The sequence below is a fragment of the Chiloscyllium plagiosum genome, unplaced genomic scaffold, assembly GCF_037043375.1.
Source record: "Chiloscyllium plagiosum isolate Xiang-an unplaced genomic scaffold, Cpla_swu_hap1 HiC_scaffold_1, whole genome shotgun sequence".
In the NCBI taxonomy this organism is placed as follows: Eukaryota; Metazoa; Chordata; class Chondrichthyes; order Orectolobiformes; family Hemiscylliidae; genus Chiloscyllium; species Chiloscyllium plagiosum.
Genome location: NW_028270139.1, coordinates 15726561 through 15743390, shown reverse-complemented (window position 1 = coordinate 15743390; position 16830 = coordinate 15726561). Strand labels below are relative to the sequence as shown.

The following is a 16830-nucleotide window of genomic DNA, read 5'->3' as shown; positions in this document are numbered from 1 at the left end:
CTTTTTTCTCTTCTGGGGGTGTCTGGAAGAAGAAGAAAAATCTTCAAATTAGAAGAAAATCATTTAGCAGCAAAATCATGAAGAAATCTGAAAAATAAATCAGAAACTGCTGGAGAAACTCAGCAGGTCTCGTAACATCTTTGGGGAGAAAGCCATTTAATGCTTTGGGTCCAGTGGCCCTTCTTCAGAATTATTAGCATCAAGGAAAAGGTGATACTGACGACATGGTGTGGGCAGGGGGTGTGGTGAGGGGAGTGGAAGGACTAAGACAAGAGATGAACACAGAGCCTAGAGAGAGAGAGAGAGAGGCAGTTAGGCACACAAAAGAGTGGATAATGAGAAGCCAGGGAGAAAGAAAAGCTGATGATAGGGATGATGGTGATAATGGGTTGGCTGTGCCGAAAGCAGCCCAGGAATGACAGGTGAGGGTGGGTGAAGGATGTAAAGGAAGGTTTAAAATTATTGAATGCAATATACAGTCATGAAGCAACCTGTACAGGATTGTAAAAATCTGAATTTTTCTCTTCCAAAAGCTCATTGTCATGTCAATTCAAGGTTTTATGACTACAATTGATGGCTTTAATTAGTAAAATTATGAAGGGGTGTGAAGCAAAAGAGGGTACATGGAGTTCATGAGCAGCCATTTATGTTTCATTAGACTGGAAGAGTTACTCATAAATTCCAATCCTGTCTGGACTGCTGTCTTCCTACCCCACTCAAAATTCTACAATGATTATACAGTTGCTCAGTTAGAATTTTTCTTTCAGTTCTACTAACCCTGAATAGACAAAAGATTGAGCTTTTCTGGAGGATAAGACCAGACATAGATCAATTTAAACAAAATTGTGAAGCACTTCTTTTAAGTAACTTGTTCAAGTCACTCATCTATGACTGATCTTGTTTATGCAAAAAACACACCCTGGGGGAATGGGGGGAGGTGTTAACGCGATATTAAGTGAAGGATTAGTTGAAGACATCAACCTCTTAAACCGACATTCCAGGCTGCAGGTTAGGACTGAGCAAACTGTCTGGAGCAATTTGTCAAAAAAACTGCACATTTTTGTAATACAATGTGGAGAAGTCTTATTATTTTCAGATGACTACCTCATTTATCACTGGCAGATCTTGCATTTACATTTTTTTTGATACTTATAAAGTCAATCATTTAATAACTTGCTCTCTAATAAATTCAGCAACAGTTAATCTGAATTTAAATATTGCAAAAACCATTATACTTGCATTTTTCTTAACTATAGCATAGAGCATTTCCACTGATTAATCATATGATACCATGTACTTTAATTAACGAACTATGGATGTTTTATTGCAAGAGAACAGTAAGGTTTTGAATCACATTCCTGGGCCTCATAATGTTTGACAACAATATAAAAGCTGTCAAGGGCCGAGATTGGTTCACACTGTGTCACGATCACTGACTGAGAATTAAAAGCTTTAAATGGAATTAAATGGGATTTTTGATTGTCAGTGTGGATACATCTGTCAGCAAACTGAGCAATTATTACTTTGCACCATTTATCTTCAGTGAAGCACATCAGGCAAAAGTGAAGCAGACAGCATTAATCTGGCAAGTTCACCTCTGCTGAAGAAAATCGGAAATCATAACTCAAGCCTGAAACCTGCCCTAGGGTGCATTCATAACGTATTATGTGATCATGGTCACTGATTTGGTTGTAAGTATTTTTTAATTTAAGACACTTTCCTGGATTTGATTCTCTTCAATAAGTCTTTGGCAAGGGCACACCCCTCTACAAGTGTCCAGATGCAGCATCTGGTGACCTCTGACTCTGACCTTGCTTCACTTTGTTTGGTGAGGGGGAGTTTGCCCCATGATTGGACAGATTACTGTGACCTTGAGAATGCCAGAAACTCTGGGACTGCTTTAGGACCTAGTGGGAAGGTGTGCTGAGTCATCAACACCTGGAAAAAATAAAAACCGCGCTGGCAGAACCCTTCTTTATAAGTGGACTGCATTTTAAAACAAAAACAAAATTGACCCATTTTTTCTTTGTGTCCAGGCTATTATCTGAGCTGGACCCCAGATGGGGTGTATGTGCGCTTTTGGCAGACAATGATGCATTTTCTCACCGGATATGCCAGCTGGCATGCCTGATCAGATCAATCTGTTCCTGGGCCACACTTGTGGAGGCTACACATGTGAAAGGATGTCCCGGGAGTGCCTCGAATCTCGCCTCCACCTTCATTGTTAGTCTCATAAGGGGCAGGCTGGGATTCAACGCATTTGATTCCTGGTCTTTGACCAGCCTTTCTGCCCAAGTTCTAGTGGAAGTTAATCAGAAAGGCCCAACATTTTCAGACAGTACTACAGCAGTGCTGCCCATTCCACAACTGCTTCCTGCTGGGAAGGCAGCAGATGAAAGTGCAGCCTCTTCTAATGTTTGACATTAGTTCAATAGCTCAGCAAAGAGGCAACTAATATGACGAAAAAAAACTTCCTCCCTGACTCTCCTGAGTGGTCAAAAGAGGGCAGGAAATCATATTGTCCATGTTTGCATTAGCTATTAAATGTTATTGTGTCACTGTACAAAAAAAAATCCATATCTCTTTTAAAGACTTGCAGGGTGTTCATCTAGTATACAACAGGTAAAAGCAACTTTACCATATGCCTGCTTTCTCATTAGAAGGAGAGAGAAATGGATGATTGGTGATGATTTAACTTGAGGGTCCCCACACCTAAGGTGAGGGGAGAGGCTGAGAGTCCTTTGTGGTAACTGCACCATTGAACCCATGCTGCAGGAGCTACTCTGCATTTCAAACCAGCCGTTTGACTAATTGAACTACCTGACCCCAATTATACAATAGCAATGACAATCACAACATTGGATCATAGGAACAGTAGTTGTTCATTGAGCCCAACACACTATTCAATATGTTCATGGCTGATGAAACATTTCACTGCCAGACAAATAACCTTTTACATCTTGTACTTTAATATAGCAAATCATTCTCAGGTACTTTACAGAAACAAAATATGACAACTAGCTACGTAAGGAGATATCAGGACAAGTGGCATAAAGCTTGTTCAAAGAGATGGATTTAAAGATTGTCATAAAGCAGATCAGAGAAGTTGGGAGGCTGAGGGAGAGGTAGCTGCAGACAAAAACACACTATTTGTAGCAAATGGACTGATGAAGTTTGTTGATGGATTTCCATTATTTATCAGGCCTTGCGGTTTGGACCTGCATTGGTTGGTCCAGAACAGGTCCGACTCCAGAGAAGTCAAGGGAACGTGATTCAACTTTATAAGATGCAAGAAGAAATGTCATGGGTAAATCACGAGCAATTTAGGGGAGAAATTTGACACATTTTGGTTTATATTCACTCATGGGATATTGGTTGTCACTAATTTCACAGAGAGCAGTAAGAGTCAACCATTTTGCATCACATGTCAACCAGACCAGGTAAGGTTGGCAGATTTCTAGGATTTTAGTGAACCAGATGGGTTTTGCTTAGCAATCAGCAATGATTTCATTGTCATCAATTGACTCTTATTTTCATATTATTATTGAATTCAAATTCAATCTGCCAACTTTACCTGGTCTGGCTGACATGCGATGCAATTTGCTGTAGCAGGATTTAAACCCAGAGCATTATCTGGGTCTCTAGATTAACAGTCCACTGCTGATACCACTAGGCCACTGTCTACCGCAAGAGTTTAAAGTATGAAAATGGAGAATTGGTTTTGATGTTAAGATGTCTTTAATCATCATGGATAGTATTGGGATTCTAAAAGGAGTTGGACAAGTTTCTGGCAATGGGAGACAGTTCCAATGAGTGGCATTAGGTGTTGCAGCTAGAATTGAATTAAGGTATGTGGACAAATTTCCCAGAAGTTGTTTCTTGAAATTCACTTTTTTTTTGTGAAAGCCATTCCTCATGGGCGTGCCAATGTGTTTTGAAAAGTTTGAACCAAGAGGTCTTATGGCTTGAAATTCCCACTCGTGGCTATACAATCTTTGACACAAATGACCTTGCAATGGGTGGACAGAAGTCTTAACTGTTACTGTATTCAAAGCATACTGGTAACAAAGGCTAGGACCTGATGTATGTATGTCCTGGTCTGTGTGTGAACCCTATTGTAATACCTGAAAGAACAACGGAATTTGGGCCCATTTATTTCCCGGTCGAGAGTGTGGTGCTGGAAAAAACACAGCAGGTCAGGCAGCATCTGAGGAGCAGGAGAATCAATGTTTTGGGCATACGCCCATCATCAGGAATCAGAATTTCTCCTGCTCCTCAGATGCTGCCTGTCCTGCTGTGCTTTTCCAGCACCACACTCTCGACTCTGATCTCCAGCATCGGCAGTCCTCACTTTCTCCCATTTATTTCTTCTCGTGATTAACTTGAAATGTATGTACAGGGTAAAACTTCAGAATATACTAAAAGGGGTGGCTCAGTGGTTAACACTGCTACCTCACAGCACCAGGGTCCCAGGTTCAATTCCAGCCTTGGGCGACTGTGTAGAGTTTGCACATTCTCACTGTGCCTGTGTGGGTTTGCTCTGGTTTCCTCCCACAGTCCAAAGATGTGCAGATTAGGTAAATTGCCCATAATGTTAGGTGCATTAGTCAGAGGGAAATGGGTCTGGGTGGGTTACTCTTCAGAGGGTTGGTGTGGACTGCTTGGGCCAAAGGGCCTGTTTCCACACTGTAGGGGTATCAAATCTAATCTATTGACCGGGAAGATTGAAATGTTTCACTGAAATGAATTCCATTTGTTTTGCCCTACTTTGTCTCCTGCAAAACATTTTCAGTGCATACAATTTTTAAATGCTATCATAATGACATATTTCGAATGAATGAATTGTTTTTGTTATCATGTGTATTTTACAGTGGAAAATATAGTGGAAAATACAATGAAAAGGTTCCACTGTTGCAATGAGCCAGCACCATTTTGAATGGATTAAGAATAATAAAAAAAGGAAAATAAACAATTTCAAGAGAGTCCATAACCCTTCCACCACTGCCTTGCCGTTGTCAGTGCTGGAACCAAACCAGGTGCAGCTCCTGAGCCACCATCTTCCGCTTCTGGGCCTACCCCGTTGACAGCGCCTCCGCCGATGTAGCAGCTGATCCCGTGTCCCATACCTGCCCCTCCGCTAGCTGCCAGAGTCCCACTCCGGCTCACCAGATGCCACCTCGCTCTGGCTCACCAGCTGCCACCTCGCTCCGGCTCACCAGCTGCCACCTCGCTCCGGCTCACCAGCTGCCACCTCGCTCTGGCTCACCAGCTGCCACCTCGCTCCGGCTCACCAGCTGCCACCTCGCTCTGGCTCACCAGCTGCCACCTCGCTCTGGCTCACCAGCTGCCACCTCGCTCTGGACCCCGACGAACCCAACTTCCTATCGCCTTTCTTCTTCTGTCTTCGTTGTCGATGCCATCACCGCCGATGCCGCCAGGCCCGATTTCTCCCCAGAATGTAGAAGCAAAAATTAAAAAAAGAAAGAAAGAAATGAGAAAAGAAAAGAAAGAAGGAAAGGAAAGTGGTGGAGTAGATGGGCGGGCCCTGGGTGCAGGTGTCCGCACTGTACGCTGCCTGCTGTGCTGCTGCCATCTTCTATTGGCTTCTCAGTTGGGAATTGTTTGGGAATTTTCTGAATTGTTTGCATTTTCTCAACACCATTGAAACCTCGTTAACTGTTCATGTAATGATTAACCAATTCTTTTTTTTTAATGTAACTCATTTAGCTGCACTAAACACGTTTCACACATGATTCCTTAGCTGTTGTTTTTGCCCTTTGATGGTACAAACATGATAACACACACACATATGTCTCTCTCTCTCTCTCTCTCTCTCTCTCTCTATATATATATATATATATATATAAAACTTTTCAGGTTAACTTGTTGAAATCTACTTTTGGAAGAAAAACTTGAACATTTTCGAAACAACCTGTTTGGAGATGTTCTGATATACCTCTGGATTTGGTGCAATGTGAACATAGGCCTCCTGGCTCAGGGAGAGGGAGATTATCACTGGGCCACAAGAACCCTCAGAGACAGTTTATCCTATCCTAAGCTGGATACAATAGGTTAGAATATGTAATACTTCTGGTACAAGTATGTGATTGTTATTGAAAAACTGTGCGCAGTCCCTTTCCATGACAATCTGAATATCTTCCCTTTTATCTCCTATCTGCAGTGCTTGAATATTCTTGTCTTTTATTTTCCTGCAACTACTTTCCACACTTTTGGCTGTCACTTACAATTAAATTTGTTTCCCTCAAAGCTAAGCAGATATATCTCACATGGTTCAGATTACAATTGGCAAAGGCCCAAGTTTCACTTCACTCTTCTACAGCTTCCGATGTGTTGTTGGATCATCCATCTCTGTAATGAGAAACAACAAAGCCAAAACCATCGATGTTTTTCCTGTCACCTTGATTACTGAAATTGGCCTTTTCATGAATATCTTTGCATATATGCTATAACCAGCTTTGTGTCAAATGTTGCAAATATTTACTTAACTCCTTGTCGAGTTATGACTTTGCTCAAGTTTTTAAAAGGGGCAAGTTATAATGGCACTAACATTTCCCTTTTCTATTGTAAAAAAATGGGCCGATAAATTTCCTAACTGTTCAATCAAAAACTGTAGGTTTCGAATTGGTCAAAATTACCCAATTAAGTTCCTAGTTCATGACAATGAGTCATACAATGTGAATGTTGTTTATTTCAAATCATTTTTGGAAATTTACCCTGGAGAAAACAGGACCCGATAAGATGAGAACTTGTCTTTCAATTAGTATATCCAATTCAAGAAATATGAAACTACTTGGCTTTGAATTGATACAGTCAAGTATAACAATATGAACAATGTGTCATCTACTGCTCATGACTTTTAAAGCTGACTGTTCAGTGTGAGGATAATTAATGGCCCATTATGTTCAGTTAGAGATTGATAATCCCCACAGTCTCTGTGATTTTAGATTGATGACCCTTTCTTTGTCCACAATTACACTTTGCTAATTTGTCACATGTGTACTTCTGAACAAGCATACTTTAAAAGAGATGAAATCAATGCCAGTACAAGCTGTACCTTGGAAGACTGAAGCAACAGAAGCAATTTTTTTCCATCTCAGATATGCCTTCTGAAAATATTGTGGATATTTGATCCTGAATCTAAAATCAAAAGCCAAAAAAAAAGTGTGCCTCACTTCATCGCTATGCTTTACCCTTCACTGAATCAGCAACATTTACTTAGAATTAACCTATGTACCTCTGACTGAATAAAATGTAACATATAATGGGGTGCAACTTCTGTGGAGTTGCCCTCATCATCTGTTACACGTTTGGCATAAAATGATTAGAAGTTCACTACATGGGTGTGAAGAACCACTTGCCCCACTTATAGTCATAGAGTCATAGTCATAGAGATGTACAGCACGGAAACAACCCGTCCATGCCGACCAGATATCCCAACCCAATCTAGTCCCACCTGCCGGCACCTGGCCCATTTCCCTCCAAACCCTTCCTATTCATATGCCTTTTAAATGTTGCAATTTGACCAGCCCCCACCACTTCCTCTGGCAGCTCATTCCATACATGTACACCACTCTCTGCATGAACACGTTGCCCCTTAGGTCTCTTTTATATCTTTCCCCTCTCACCCTAAACCTATGCCCTCTAATTCTGCACTCTCTCACCCCACAGAAAAGACTTTGTCTATTTACCCTATCCGCGACCCTCATGGTTTTGTAAACATCTATAAGGTCACCTCTCAGCCTCTGACGCTCCAGGGAAAACAGACCTAGCCTATTCAACCTCTCCCTATAGCTCAAATCCTCCAACCCTGGCAATATCCCTGCAAATCCCCCTCAACCCTTTCAAGTCTCACAACACCCTCCCGATAGGAAGACCAGAATTGCATGCAATACCCCAACCATTGTCCTGTACAGCCGCAACATGACCCCTCAGCTTTACTTCTTGAGTCTTCTACTACAGTCTTGCCAATGGGTGGCGAAAGTATCAAAGAACTTAATGGCACAGAAGCTTCTGATGTCAGGATGCAAAAAATGGATAACAAGTACAATTAGTTCTTGGAATGTGACATACAAAGGAGTTTGATTAGACTCCCCACAGTGTGGCAACAGGCCCTTCGGCCCAACAAGTCCACACCGACCCTCCGAAGAGTAACCCACACAGACCCATTTCCCTCTGAATGATGCACCTAACAATATAGGCATTTTAGCATGCCCAATTCAGCTGACCTGCACATCTTTGGACTATGGGAGGAAACTGGAGCACCCATAGGAAACCCCCACAGACACTGGGAGAATGTGAAAACTCCACACAAACAGTCGCCCGAGGCTGGAAACAAAGTTGTTTCTTTGATTGGAAGCTGCAGGGATTACTGCCTAAACATACCTGGTTCATCGACACCCGGAAAGATCAGTGATGTGCTGACTGATTGGATATGTATTTTTCGACAAAAGATATCTCAGACTTTCAGAATTTGCAATTTGTCATCTTGAGATGGATTTTCCGACTGGAAGCTATTTGAATCATAAAATGATAGCATGGGTGCAGCACAGAAAAATACCATTTGGCCATGTAAGTTCAACTCAGCTCAAAACTGCCCCTGCCTCTTAGTCTAGAATTTCCTTTTCTCATCAGGTGCTTATCTAATTCCCCTTTGAGAGCTCCAATTGCATCTGTCTCCACCACTCTGTCATATAATGCAGTCCAGATGCTATGCATTCGGTACTGAGAGACCTTGTCTTTATGTCGTCATCGGTTTCTTGGCCAATCATTTTAAATTGATGTCATCTGTTTTTCAGCCTTTCTGCTAATAGGAATGGTTTTTCACTCTCTGCACTACAGATTTCTCAACTTAAACACATCTATCAAATTTCCTCTCAATCTCCACTTCTCTAAGGAGAACAGCCCCAACTTCTCCAATATCCCACAGAATCGAAGACACTTATCCCTGAAGCCCTACTCATAAATCTTTTCTGCACATTCTCCATCATTTTCACTTCCTTCCAAAAGTGTGGTGCCCAGAATCAGACTCACAACACTGTCTGAGATTGAACCAGGTTTATAGGAAAGTTCATTGTAACCTCCTTGTTTTGTATGCTAGGCTTAAGTTTATAAAGTCCAGAATTCCACATGGCTTTTTCACCATTTCCTCAATCAGCACCACCACCTTCAGTGATTTAGAGACTCAGATGTTATAGAACAAAAGGAGGCCATTTGGCCTATCATGCCTTTGCCACCATGGCAACAAATATCTGACTGTGCTAAACCTATTGAGTTGTTGGCCCTTAGCCTTGGAGGCTATAACAACACAAGTGAATATCTAAGTATTGCTTAAATGTTAAGGATAGTTCCTGGCTTGACCATCCTTTCATGAAGTTTCAGAATTTCACCATCCTCACCCTGAGTGAATAATATTCTCAAACTCTACTCTTACTTTCTGCCTCTAACTTTAAATCTACATGCTTTGTAAGTGCCTTTATATCAACCATCTCTATACGTCATAATCTTTTTAAATATCCTCTGTATCCTCTCTAATGCGATCACATCCTTTGAGCTGCCAAGGGAAGTGGTGAAGGCTGTTACAATTACAGCATTTAAAAAGCAGCTGGACGGGTATATGAATAGGAAGGATTTAGAGGGATATGGGCCTAGTGCTGGCAAATGGGGCTAGCTTGGGTTGGGATATCTAGTTAGCATGGACAAGTTGGACTGAAGGGTCTGTTTCTGTGCTGTACATTTCTATGATGTATGACTCTACGACTGTAACTGCACACATGTGGCCCAACCAGCATTTTAGTTAGTTTCAGCCTCATTTCTGTGCTCTGATATTCTATGATTCAGCTTACAAGGTATCCCATTTACCTTCTTAACTGCCTTAGCCAACAGCACTGCTATCTTCAGGGATCAGTAGATATGTTAACAAAGTTCCTTCCCAGCCTCAGTACTTTTCAGGGTCTAACCATTCATAGTATAATTTCTTGCCTTGTTTACTCTCTCCAAGTGTATTATCTCATAATTTTACATTTTAAATTCCGTTTGCTACTGCCCTGCCTAGCTGACCAGTCTGTGGATATCCTCCTGCAGTTAACAGCTAGTTCCCTCACTATTGACCACCCTTCCAATTTTTGTGTCATCCATGAACTTCTTAACCCTACCTCTTACACTTAAGTCCAAATCACTAATGGGCACCACAAAATGCAAGAGTCCCAGCACTGAGCGGCCCAGAACCCAAAGAGAATTTCGGTCACAATGACATCCCTCTTTTATTGCACTCTGCTTCCAGCCTCTCAGATAATTTTGGATGCAGCCTGCTACTTTGCCTCGGGTCCCATTGGATCCTACTTTCTTGACTGGTTTACCATGAAAGATCTTATCTTCATGCTAAAGTCGATGAAGATCCCATCAAATACATTACCCTCATCAAACACTTCTGGTTATCTCCTCAAAAATATTGAATACATTTATCAAACATAACAGGCCTTGCAGACTATCGCCAATTAATTCCTATCTCTCCAAGAGCAGATATATTCTGCCCCTCAGAGCTTTTCTAATACCTTCCCACCACTGAAGTTAGACTAACTGGGCTATAAATTCTTGATCTTTATTTTTGCTCCCTTTTTTGGAAATTGGAACAATGTTAGCAATCTTCCAGACCCCTGGCTCCTCATATATGGCCGGAGATGATTTGAAAGTTACTGGTAAGCCCTTGAAATCTCCTCCCTTTCCTCCCTCAACAGTCCAAGTTACACCTTTTCCAGATCTGATGACTTCATCCACTTTTCAGGCTAATGAGCTCTCAAGCATCTCCATTCTCTCTATGTTAATGTTTTCTAATATTTCACAGCCATCCAAACTGATGTTGAGTTCTCCATTGTGTTTTTCCACTAATCTTTCCCTAGTTATTCTTTTACCCTTCATATTTTAAAATAAACTTAGGGTTTTCCTTTATTCAACTTGCCATTGCTTTATTATGCTCTTCCTTTGCTTTGTTTATTAAGATCCTCCATTTGCACTTCTTACCCAGCCTTTGGGACTCTGCGGTACTGAGCCCGAGATATCTGCCATAAACTTGCCTTTTTTTCCTTAATCCCAACCTTTGTTCCCCTGAACATCCAGGGTTCTCAAGTTTTGGTCCCACCCTTTGTCTTTTCAAGAATATATTTGCCCCATACTTTAGTTATTTCCTCTTTTGAATGCCTCACACACAGTTTTAGCTATAAATAGTCCATTTGGGCCAAATAATTTTTTATCTTAGTAAAATTAGCCATTTTACCCATTTTGGAATTATTTATTCCTAGCCCACCCTTATTCTTTTCCATAATTATTCTAAATCTAATTGCGTTATGGTCACTATCGCAGAATCACAGTCCAGCGACAATGTAGAAGAAGGCCATTTGGCCCATCATGCCTACACTGTTTCTACTACTTAGTGCCAATCTCCTGCCTTTTCCCCATACTCTTGCACACCAGTACTTTCCAAATCCTCATATAAAGCCCTCTTGAATGCCTCAATTGAACCTGCCTCCACCACATTTCCAGGCAGTTCATTTCATATTTTAACTACTTTGCTGTGTGAAAAAAGATTTTTCTTACATCATCCTTGCTTTGTTTGCGCATCACTTTAAGTCTATACCCTCTTGTTCTTGCGCTGTTACAAACAGAAACAGCTTCACCCTATCTACTCTGCCCAGCCTACTCATCATTTTGAAAATCTTTATTAAATATTCTCTCAGCCTTCTTCTCTTCAAGATGAACAGTTTGATTTCTTCATCTAACCTCTTAACTAAAGTTTTCCATTTCTGGACCAATTCTTGTAATTTGTTTCTGCACTCTCTCCAATGCATTCATGTCATTCCTATGATGTGGAGCTCACAATTCTCTAGTTGATGTTTAAACAAGTGCTTTGTACAAGTTCAACATCACCTACTTGCTCTTGTACTCGATGTCCTTATAAATAAAGCTGAGAACGCTGCGTGTTTTATTAAGTATTCTCTCCACTTGTTGTGCTACCTAAAATGATGTATCTGGCCCCTCAGTTACTGCATCCCTTTTAGAATTACACCCCTTTTTAAGTTGTCTTTCATTGTTCTTTTTGCCAAAGTACATCACCTCACACTTCTCTAGATTGAACCTCGTCTGCCATCTATCCACCCACTCCTCCAACTTGTCAATGGTGTTTTGGAGTTCCACACCATCTTCATAGTTGACAAGTCTTCCAAGTTTTGTGGTCATCTGAAAACTCTGAAATTACAAACCTACCTCCAAGCTGAAAAATATCCACTGATCATTACTGTCAGCTAACTTTATATCTGCCTTGCAACCGTCTCTTTTATACTCTGACCTCATACTTTCCTCATAAGTCTGTTGTGTAGCACTGTATCAACTCCATGTACACCACATCAACAGTATTAACCACATCGACCATTCCTTTACCTCTTCGAAAACTTCCAGGAACCTAACTAAATTACCCTCAAAGTGCTTCACTGCTGACACATCTTCCACCTTCCTGAGCTTATTTTCGAATGTAAGGTCCAGAAATTGGCCCTCCTATTTTTAGACCTTCTACATACTAGCTTATAAAGGTTTCTTGGATGCACTATAAGAATTTTGTTTCCTCCTTACCTTGCACATTAAAACTATTTTGGTTAGTATTTGGGTAGTTAAAATTCCCGACTGTATCTGCCTTATTATTCTCAAACTTTTCTGAAATTTAATTACATATTTGATTCCCTATCTCTCCCGGACCAGGGGCATACAGTACACGTACGTGTTTATCCCTTTTGTGCTTTTTATTCCAACCACATGTCCTCATTTGATGATCCTGCCAAGATATTATCCCTCCAATAAGTTTTGCAACATCCCCCTACCCTCATCTTCTACCCCACCCCAGTCTTAACCTTAATAGTGATCTGCCCACTCTGTCTATCTTTCAATAAGGTCTTGTCTAGAGCCATGGTATTATATTCCCACATACCTATCTGTGCCCTCAGTTTGTCTGTCTTTATCCTCAGGCTCCTCACAGTCAAATATATTTCATTTAGCCCTGCTAAGCACACTCCTTTCTTAGGTATCTTCTGTTCCCTTTGCCTTCCAGACTTACTTACTCATATTTTAACAGAATCTGAGCTGCTCCAGCCAGAAGCACAACTTGCACACATAGTCTTGCAGATTGCTTGGAGTGTCTAGGATTTCCTATATAGTGCAGGATGTGTAAATCCTATTCACTGACTGTAGCTCTGACTTCAACACGATTATCCCCTCCACACTGATCTCACAACTCCAAGACCTAGTCTCAGCTCCACCCTCTGCAACCAGATCCTCAGCTTCCTGACTCACAGACCATGATCAGTGAAGGTAGACAACTGCACCTCTTCCATAACAACCCTCAACATTGGAGCCCCACTGAGATGCATTCTCAGTCCCCTACTGTACTCCCTGCCCACCCACGACTGTGTTGCCAAATTTCGAATGAACGCCATCTCCAAGTTTGCTGATGACACTGCCATGGTAGGGCAGGTATCTAACAACAATGAGTCAGATTATAGCAAAGAGATAGAGGGTTTGGTGACATAGTGCAATTATAATTTTTCTCTCAATGATGGCAAAACTAGAAAACTGATCATTGACTTCAGAAAGAAAGGAGGAGAACATGCCCCCATCCTAATCAATGGAGCTGAGGTTAGACAATAGACAATAGACAATAGGTGCAGGAGTAGGCCATTCTGCCCTTCAAGACTGCACCACTATTCATTATGACCATGGTTGATCATCCTCAATCAGTATCCTGTTCCTGCCTTATCTCCATAACCCTTGATTCCATTATCCTTGAGAGCTCTATCCAACTCTTTCTTAAACGAATCCAGAAACTGGGCCTCCACTGCCTTCTGGGGCAGAGCATTCCACACACCCACCACTCTCTGGGTGAAGAAGTTTCTCCTCATCTCTGTCCTAAATGGCCGACCCCTTATTTTGAAACTGTGTCCTCTGGTTCGGCATTCACCCATCAACGCAAACATGTTTCCTGCCTCCAGAGTGTCCAACCCTTTAATAATCTTATGTGTCTCAATCAGATCCCCTCTCAGTCTTCTAAACTCAAGGGTATACAAGCCCAGTCGCTCCAGTCTTTTAACATAAGATAGTCCCGCCATTCCAGGAATTGATCTCATGAACCTACGCTGCACTCCCTCAATAGCCAGAATGTCTTTCCTCAAATTTGGAGACCAGAACTGCACACAATATTCCAGGTTCGGTCTCACCAGGGCCCTGTACAGCTGCAGAAGGACCTCTTTGCTTCTATACTCAATCCCCCTTGTTATGAAGGCCAGCATGCTATTAGCTTTCTTCACTAACTGCTGTACCTGCATGCTTGCTTTCATTGACTGATGTACAAGAACACCCAGATCTCTTTGTATTGCCCCTTTACCTAACTTGACTCCATTTAGGTAGTAATCTGCCTTTCTGTTCTTGCCACCAAAGTGGATAACCATACATTTATCCACATTAAACTGCATCTGCCATGCACCTGTCCACTCACCTAACCTGTCCAGGTCATCCTGTAATCTCCTAACATCCTCCTCACATTTCACCCTACCACCGAGCTTTGTATCATCAGCAAATTTGCTAATGTTACTATTAATACCATCTTTTATAACATTAATATATATTGTAAAAAGCTGCGGTCCCAGCACTGATCCCTGCGGTACCCCACTGGTCACCGTCTGCCATTCCGAAAGGGACCCATTTATCACTACTCTTTGTTTCCTGTCACCCAACCAATTTTCAATCCAATACCCCCAATACTATGCACTCTAATTTTGCTCACTAACCTTCTATGTGGGACTTTATCAAAAGCTTTCTGAAAGTCCAGGTACACTACATCCACTGGATCTCCCATGTCCATCTTCAGAGTTCATTCCTCAAAAAATTCCAGAAGATTAGTCAAGCATGATTTCCCCTTCATAAATCCATGCTGACTCTGACCTATCCTGTTACTGCTATCCAGATGTGTCGTAATTTCATCCTTTATAATTGACTCCAGCATCTTTCCCACCACTGAGATCAGACTAACTGGTCTATAATTTCCTGCTTTCTCTCCCGCTCCTTTCTTAAAAAGTGGTACAACATTAGCCTCTCTCCAATCTGCAGGAACTGATCCTGAATCTATCGAACTCTGGAAAATAATCACCAACGCATCCACGATTTCTCGAGCCACCTCCTTCAGTACCCTGGGATGTAAACCATCAGGCCCCGGGGACTTATCAGCCTTCAGACCTAACAGTCTCTCCAACACCAATTCCTGGCAAATATAAATTCCCTTAAGTTCAGGTCCTTCAGCCACTGTTACCTCTGGGAGATTGCTTGTGTCTTCCCCAGTGAACACAGATGTGAAGTACCAATTCAACTCTTCTGCCATTTCTTTGTTCCCTGTAGTATATTCCCCTGTTTCTGTCTTCAAGGGCCCAATTTTAGTCTTAACCATTTTTTCCCCTTTCACATATCTAAAAAAGCTTTTACTATCCTCCTTTATATTTTTGGCCAGTTTACTTTTGTACCTCATTTTTTCTCTGCGTATTTCCTTCTTAGTAATCCTCTGTTGTTCTGTAAAAGCTTCCCAGTCCTCTGTTTTCCCACTCATCTTTGCTATATTATACTTTTTCTCTTTTGACTTTATATGTTTCTTAACTTCCCTCATCAGCCACTGCTACCCCTGCCTCCTCATAGGATCTTTCTTCCTTTTTGGAATGAACTGATCCTGCATCTTCTGCATTATACACAGAAATATCCGCCATTGTTCCTCCACTGTCATCCCTGCTAAGGTATTGCACCATTGAACTTTGGCCAGTCCTCCCTCATAGTTCCATAGTTCCCTTTATTCAACTGAAATATTGTCACTTCCGATTGTACCCTCTCCCTCTCAAATTGCAGATTGAAGCTTATTGTATTATGGTCACTACTTCCCAATGGCTCCTTCACTTCGAGGTCCCTGATCAATTCTGGTTCGTTGCACATACCAGATCCAGAATTGCCTTCTCCCTGGTTGGCTCCAGCACCATCTAAGAATCCATCTCGGAGGCACTCCACAAAGTCTCTTTCATGAGGTCCAGTACCATCCTGATTCTCCCAGACTACCTGCATGTTGAAATCCCCCATAACAACTGTAGTAACACCTTTGCGATAGGCCAATTTCAGCTCCTTATTCAACTTACACCCTACATCCATACTACTGTTTGGGGGCCTGTAGATAACTCCCAAGAGGGTCTTTCTACCCTTAGACTTTCTCAGCTCTATCCGTACTGACTCTACATCCCCTGATTCTAGGTCCCCCCGCGCAAGGGACTGAATATCATCCCTTACCAACAGGGCCACCCCACCCCCTCTGCCCATCAGTCTATCCTTACGATAACACGTATAGCCTTGAATATTCATTTCCCAGGCCCTGTCCACTTGAAGCCACGTCTCAGTTATCCCCACAATACCGTATCTGCCAATTTCCAAAAGAGCATCAAGCTCATCCATCTTATTTCTAATACTTCATGCATTCATATATAGTATTTTTAATTTGTTACTGCCTTCATCCTTCCTATCAAGCCCTATTTCACTCAACCTTACGGCGTGATCCCTTTTTGAGTTTTCTGCTTCATTGATACCGTTGTCTTTCTTGACTTCCCTTGTCCTAACTTTCCCATCAATTTCCTTCTTAAACTCCCAGTTTGTCCCCTGCTCCTCTTTATTTAGTTTAAACGTAGCTGTGTTGCAGTAGCAAACCTGCCTGCCAGAATGCTGGGTCCCCAACCTATTAAGGTGCAAACTGTC

At 41.8% G+C, this 16830-nt stretch overlaps 1 long non-coding RNA gene across 1 annotated transcript in view; it reads left to right on the top strand.

Annotated features, from left to right (window-relative positions):
- The first annotated feature begins 1589 nt into the window (after positions 1-1589).
- Positions 1590-16830, top strand: part of LOC148152076 (uncharacterized) — a 30272-nt gene continuing 15031 nt past the window's right edge. The window contains exon 1 of the long non-coding RNA XR_015757168.1: positions 1590-1691. This is a non-coding gene — a long non-coding RNA (uncharacterized LOC148152076). The remainder of the gene's footprint in view (positions 1692-16830) is intronic.